Source organism: Heloderma suspectum, chromosome 1 (assembly GCF_057233095.1).
Source record: "Heloderma suspectum isolate Gila_16-S chromosome 1, 16-S_ref, whole genome shotgun sequence".
In the NCBI taxonomy this organism is placed as follows: Eukaryota; Metazoa; Chordata; class Lepidosauria; order Squamata; family Helodermatidae; genus Heloderma; species Heloderma suspectum.
This window is the reverse complement of record NC_139458.1, coordinates 437,787,397-437,794,597: the sequence shown is the minus strand read 5'-3', so window position 1 is coordinate 437,794,597 and position 7,201 is coordinate 437,787,397.

Here is a 7,201-nt window from a genome sequence, read left to right as displayed (position 1 = left end):
GAGACTTCATGTCCTCTGCATTGATGTCGACTCTTTGAATGGTTGCATTTCTCATGCGTGGATAGCTTCTCATGGATTCCCAGGGAACTGTCAGGTTTTTTTTTCAATTTGCTTTTCTTGAGGGGATTTCTGAGAGGTACTCGAAAACTGTGGAGCTTCTGTATCAACATCAACGTCAAAGGAGGGTAATTGACTTGCCTTGTCCGCATGTTTATTTTTATTTGCCTCTTTTATCTGCTGTGAGGCATCAGTTGTAATATAACTATGCATCAGAATGAAATCTGATGCAGCCAGTATGGTTCACTCATCCTTTTGTCTTGGTTTCTTTCTACCAGATTTTCCTTATCGTCCACTCATCCAGAGTTTCGTCAAGGAATGGATCACTTTTGTCTGACGTAGGCTTTTCCTTGCAGACATCTGTGCTGCCATTATGTGGTAGCATGTCCTGGAATTGTTGCAAGAACTTGTTTCTGTTGGGAATAATTTGACTACATATTCCTTCTTGCATAATCCTCTGATAAGGAAACAGCCTGACTGTCCTTGTAAAAATAAGTGGCTTTGCTTTACTATTAAATCTGCTAGACCTTCCATGGTTTTTGACTTACGATCTCCTCCTTGAAGTTCAGGTAAATGTTCTTTCCTCATCTTTCCCTGCTTTGTAAAATATATAATCTCATCTAAAGGAACATAGTCTGCTGGAAACTGTATTATATTAGGGTTTAATTTTCTGCTACTATGTTCTGCTAAGAGGTGGTAATTTCCAATTCCACACAGTCCTCTTAAAATTTCTTTTAGATAAAATGTCTGAAGAAAATAAAAAGCCAGGACCATTTCACCCATGTTCAGTTCCTTCTCATTGCATAGCCTCTTGAATACAGCATTCATACTTTCCGATACATTTGTGGTAATGCCACTGGTTTCCTTATAGATCCCTCTTTTTTCCAAGAGCCATCTGCCACAGTTTGTCACAATAACTTTTCTCAGCTTCTGATCAAAATAATTGAGGAAGCCTGCACTCCACTTTAGCTTCAATTTCCCCAGCAATGTCAGACATTGGTCTTCACTCTCACTATCCAGCAGCTGAAGAATATTGTTAATGTAAATTTCCCTGTTGGCTTTCCCTCCTCCATGCGCTGAGACCCAGAATTCTACATCCTTTACAACATGATTCCAGGAAAGCACATGCGTGCAGCCTGGGATAGCTTCCTCTATAGCATTCACAGTATCTGCCTCTCTGTCTGTGATTATCACAGTTGGACCATTATTGATCTTGGGCACACATTGCCTTATTGATAACAAAAACATCTCATGCACATTTGTTGCACACTTATCATGCATCGATATGGCCAAAGGGATTGCTGGGTTCTCCTCAAAGAAAGCACACTGGAAAATTAAAGGAGATACATAGAAGTCTCCTAGCTGAAAAGTTGTGTCATAAGACAAAAGTGTGGTTGGCTTCAGCATTATCAGCTCTTCAAATATGCTGATAATCTTGGGAAGACCCAAAATTACAGATACATCAGGGACAAGGGTATATTGACATATAAACCCTTCCAGAGCAGAGTGAAACTCATAAACACCATATAAATCATCATGACTGATTCTGTTTTTGTTTTTCTTGTTTCTCACACTTCAGTTTTTAATTTGTTGTGTATGTTTAGGCAGCATTCCTGTCATATGTTCAGGTGAAGCTATTGTTGCTGCCATTTTACGTTGGAAAACTTTGCATGGGCCAAAATGTTTTTGCTCCACACCTTCTGACAGTACAGACGGCATGGTACGTCCATGAGGTCTCATGGGACATTTATTCATATTTCCATGAGGCACAGATGGTTCGGGTCTATCATCCTGTCCAAGATAATGGACAATTACTTTCTCTTCACCTCCATCGGGCACTTCATGCATCTCCATGGAACACCGCTTGCTCTGCATTAATCAGCCTGTGAAAGTATGTCTTCCTTACCAGAGGATCCCCCCTTGGCAACCAATGCCTTCCTTTTTTAATCCATTCAAACTGATCACGCCTCCAGCCATCTTTTTTTTTAATCTTTTTTGCCCTGCACAGCTATAAACGTTTTGGCTCAGCAGCTGGGAGAGCGGATATTTTGCCTGCTACTGAGGTTTTCAGACTTTCAAGAGCTTCATATGGTGAAAGTTGCTCAGGCTGACTCATGAACACCACGCTCTTGCTATGTAACGTCTGTTCCGCTGCTCCTCTGGGGGCAATGAGGAAGCCGCTGCGTGCTGCCACCGACTGCCTTCCCAAGTGTGACTGCAGCGCCCATGGACCGGGGCCTCCTTGTTCTGAAGAAGGAGGGGAACGTCATTCCCGGCAGAAACCAGCAGGCCTTTAACACCCCTGGTGGATGGAGGAGCAAACTGCAGTCATAATCACATTTGTCTGCTACTGGTAAACCAACCTGTGTGACGTTTGTCTAGCTTACCACTGAAAAGAACCGCAGCAGGTCACCCGAATCTTTGCCTGTGTGTGCAAGTCGGATAGTGGAGAGTTAAATTGTTTGGGAATACAAACTGCGGCATGGGATGGGTATTGAAATGTGGTTTCTGTGGACCTTTTGGAGCTTATTACAACAGCCCCATCTAGTTAGGGGTGTACGAAACCCCACTCACCTGGCTCCGCCAGGTTCCGCTGGGGCGGGGAGGCACTCTGTCCCTCCCCCCGGAATCCTTGCCGGCCGGCTCCGCTCCGCGGGGATTCCACAGAGCCGCCGGCCGGCTCCGCCAGCAGCTGGACATCTGGCTGCTGGCTAGCAGGGATGCAAATGGCAGCTGCCGTAGCCGCCGCCGTTTACGTCCCTGTATTCAGCCATGATAGGCTACGTAAAGACTTACGTAGCCTATCACGTCTGGGTTAAAAAAAAAAAACGCGTACGCGTTTGCGTTCCTTATTTTTGGCCGTCTTAGTCTACGTAAATATTTATGTAGACTAAGACGGCGAAAATAAGGGGGAACATAAATAGCGCCCGCTATGCGTAGCGGGTGCTATTTGCGTTCCCCCTTATTTTTGCCGTCTTAGTCTACGTAAATATTTACGTAGACTAAGACAACCAAAAATAGGGAACGCAAATGGCGGCGGCCGTAGCCGCCACCATTTGCATACGTGTTTGTTTGTTTTTTAACCAAGATGTGATAGGCTACGTAAGTCTTTACGTAGCCTATCACGAATGGGGGGGGGGGAACCAGACTGCAAATGGTGGCAGCAGCGGCAGCCGGTTGGAAGACCAGCCGCTGCCGAAGCCGCCGCCGTCCGGAACATTTGCCCCAGGTAAGTCTTGTCCCGGGGGGGATCCACGGGGGGCGGGGGGGTGGCAGGCCATTCCGCCACGGAGTTCGGGGGGCCGAATGCACTGACATTCGGCCTCACTGAGATCTGTGGCGGAATTCTCTGACATCTCTACATCTAGTACTGTGTGGCTGGTGAGCTTGGTTGATTTGGCTCACTCAGAAGGTGCCTTCCAGCCTGTTTTCCGGAATACAGACTCCGGCCTGGAACAGCTATGCAAACATGGTTTCCGTGGAGGTTTTCTGTCTTATTGCATCCCTGCCATGGAGTTGTGTGCGACTGGTGAGTTTGGTTGACTTTGCTCATTCAGAAGTGTCCGTTCCAGGCCATTCCACTCTGTTACGGATGTGTTCTGGGCATTATGGGGTTAATAATAATATAACATTTCACGGGTTTTAGTCCTAAAATGTTGTTCTCAAGTGTTTCTAACATATGCCCCTATTTTTGGCATGCTTTTTTTAATATAAAGGGGCCGTTCCAACCCATTGTGTTCTGGCTTTTACACCGTCCCTCAACCAGCTGCCCACGGGAAGCCCACGAGGAGGACACAAGTGCAACAGCACCCTCCCGCCCATGTTCCCCAGCAACCGGGGCACATAGACATACTGCTTCTGATACCGGAGGTAGCATAGAGCCATCAGGACTCGTAGCTCTAACTCACTGCTGCACCACACTGGCAACATCATCATTCATGATCATCTTGATCATCAAACCCTGGAATCCCAGGGTTGGAAGGGGCCCTTTAGGCTATCGACTCCAGCCCCTTGCTCAGTGCAGGAATCCAGTTTAAAGCACCCCTGACGGCTGTCCAGTCTCTATTATTGGCTGGAGAATAATAATAATAATAATAACATACTGTACATAAATGATGATGGTGATGATGCTGGCTGAAAGAGGCCTTTGTTCTGATCCAGCACAGCTCTTCTCTGCTATGTTACTTGTGGCAGGAGCACATCAGCAGGCCATCCCAAGGAGCATCCCAGTGACTTTGATCCACTGCAGCTTCACTGCCTAGAAAGGGGACTGGAAAATTGGGCGGCAGGGCGGGGGCATTTGGGGTGAGCCTTACTTTGGCATGCACGCCTCACAGACCGTCCTACTCTGTTGTTTACAAGAGGGTTGCAGGACCTCAGGCCTGTGGGTCTAATCCAGCCCTTCTGGCATCTTGGTCTGGCCCCTGGGGCTTCCCGGAAGGCCCCACCCCGTTCTCCTGAGCACCAGCTGTTTGGTGGCTTCCCAGCTTGTGCACAGTTACTTCCCGTGTTCTGAAAGGCCGGAATGCCTCTGCGAAGGCTTCGTTGCTACGGCCTTGTATTTTGGCCTCGCCCCTTTTGCCTTTGACACTTCCCTCCACTGGAGCGTGGCCCCCCAAAACGGCTCCAAAATGGGATTCAGCCCTCTGGCTGGAAGAGGCGCCACACCCCTGGTTCATAACACAGAGGAGCGCCAGCAGGCTTCCTTTGCTGTTATCTCTGATACCAAGGCAATTGACCTTTGAATACCCTGCAAAGAACCCTGCTGTTGCAAAGATTTTGAGCGGTGCATTTTGCAGATGTGGGGGGGGGGGAGGCTGTTGCATAGGACTGAGGTGCTCATTTTGCAGGCAGGAGAACGCCTTCCCTGTGTGAGCAGACCTGCAGACATGCTTGGTATCTGAGATGCTGTTTGAAAGAGCTGCTGAGTGATTCCAACCTGCTTATGTCTGAGTAGACATGCAGACACCTTGACCTTCTCATTTCTCAGTAGGCTTAAAATGGTCATCATCTCATTTGGCCCGGCCAAGTCTGACCTCACCCGCATATGGCATGTGCCCCCCCCCCGACCTCTCCCATTTTGCAATTTGGCCCTTGGGCTGAGAAGGGTTCCCCAGCCGCCAACAGCCTTGTCCTCCATGACTTTTTAAAATCCCCAGCTCAGTCAGTGGCCGGCCACCACCCTATCGATGGGTGTGGAACCAGGCAGGGGAGCTGGGGCAGCAGACAGAAGCGTGACGCAATGACACAGAGGGAAGGCACAGGCGGAGGGAACAGCTGCCGGGAAGGGATTCAGCTGGCTGGGAATGATCGGAGTTGTAGTCCAACATGTCTGGAGGGCACCAGGTTGGAGAAGTCTGCTTCAGAAGTCTGCAAGCACCGCCTGAAACCATCACCACATACTGGGTTGAACTCCATGCTGTGTGAAGAAGTCCTTCTCCGATCTGTCCTAAATCTCCCACCAGTCATGACCCCACTGGGTTCTAGTATCAGGAGAGAGGGAGCAAAATGCCTCCCTGTCCACGTTCTCCACACCAGGCATCATTTTGTAGACCTCTGTCATGTCTCCCCTTCCTCGCCTTTTCTCTAGGCTAAGCAGCGGCATCTGCGGCTCCCCTTCCTCCTCGGGGAGTCGCTCCAACCCCTTGGTCATTTTGCTTGCCCTTCCTTGCACCTTTTCCAGAGGAACAAGATTTTTGTTTTTGAAGATGTGGTGAGCAAAGCGACAGCAGGAGGAAACCAGAGGCTGATGGGTCGGAATGGCGGGGGGCGGCGGTCCCAACGTGTGGACATCGCTTGGGCCTACCTTCAGCAATTAGCAAAGGAGGGAGAGGAAGCCTCTCCTTCCCGACCTTCCCCCAGCAACCCATTTCACAACAGCGGTGTGCCCTTAAGGCCCTCTCCCCCACCCGCCCGGGAGTAAGAGCGGCTTGGCCCTGCAGTGTAATCTCTTGCATGCTGGTGACACTCCTGAAGGTCAGGCTGGGCCGCAGATGCCACCCTCCTCCTTGTGCATTGACTCAGGAGGTCCGTCCAAGGCTATTTATAGCCCAGTGATAGGATCCGGTGGGATAAGCCCTGTGCACTCCCTTGGAGCACCCTCTGCTTCACCGGTGCCCAGCAGGCTCACCCCTGCATTGCTTAAGGCTGCCGAGAGGCCGGTCCTTTGGCTGGTAAGTTTGGCTTTCTTTCTCTTTTCAGGGGCCGTCCTTGTGGGGGATGGGCTTCCCCCTCCCACCACCTTTCCCTCTGGAGTTTGTTCTGTGGCAGGATCAGTCCAGGATCCCCTGCATGGGATGATTCCGCACAGGCAGGGAGCGTGCGCTACATAGGACCCCAAGCGTCCCAGTTTTCACCCAGCAGTGAGAGTGAATGAATAGAGAGAAGTTCCATTGCAAATGGAGCTTCTTTTGCGGTGAAACATTTGTTTGTATGTTTGTTTGTTTGATTGTTTGTTTGTTTGTTTGTTTGAAGCATTTTTACCCCACTCTTTGGCTGAAAAGGCTCACATACTGTCAATAAAGCAAGACATGACACAAAAGGAAAAAGCGTTCAGAAGGAAAGAGGGGAGAAAAAGCAAACTCAAATGCCAGTTCTTAAAGTTAAAATACGGGACTGAAGAAGGTGAACTTTGGGCAGCCATCATTAGTAGAAGCCCGATGCTGTTGCCTGAGCCATGTAGCCGGGCAAGGTCTCCTTCAAGTCACAGGGAAGGGTGAAATGCAGTTGTGAGGATGTACGCAGAGATACGTCATGCAGCTGAAAAAGTAGCATTTTTGGTAGGGGTGCTTTTAACCTTTTACTGTCGTAAGTACACAAAATAATCAGAGCTGCATCTTTCTGCAAAATGTTTGCCCTCCGAATATTTTTGCGCACAGGCCAAGTCTGAGTTCTTCCGCAGCTCAACAGTGGGTCTTCCTCGTGGATTTCAGAAGGGCCGTTCTGCAGGACACGTTTGACTTTTCTTGCCATTTCTTATCTTCATCACCATCCTTTGTTTAAAATGCTACAACATTGGAAATTACGATTTTTAGCACCTGCCGACCCTAGATCAAGAGGAGGCAACTTGGTGACTTCCAGATGTTCTCGACTACAACTCCCATACTCCCTGACCATTGGCCATGCTGGCTGGGGGCTATGGGAC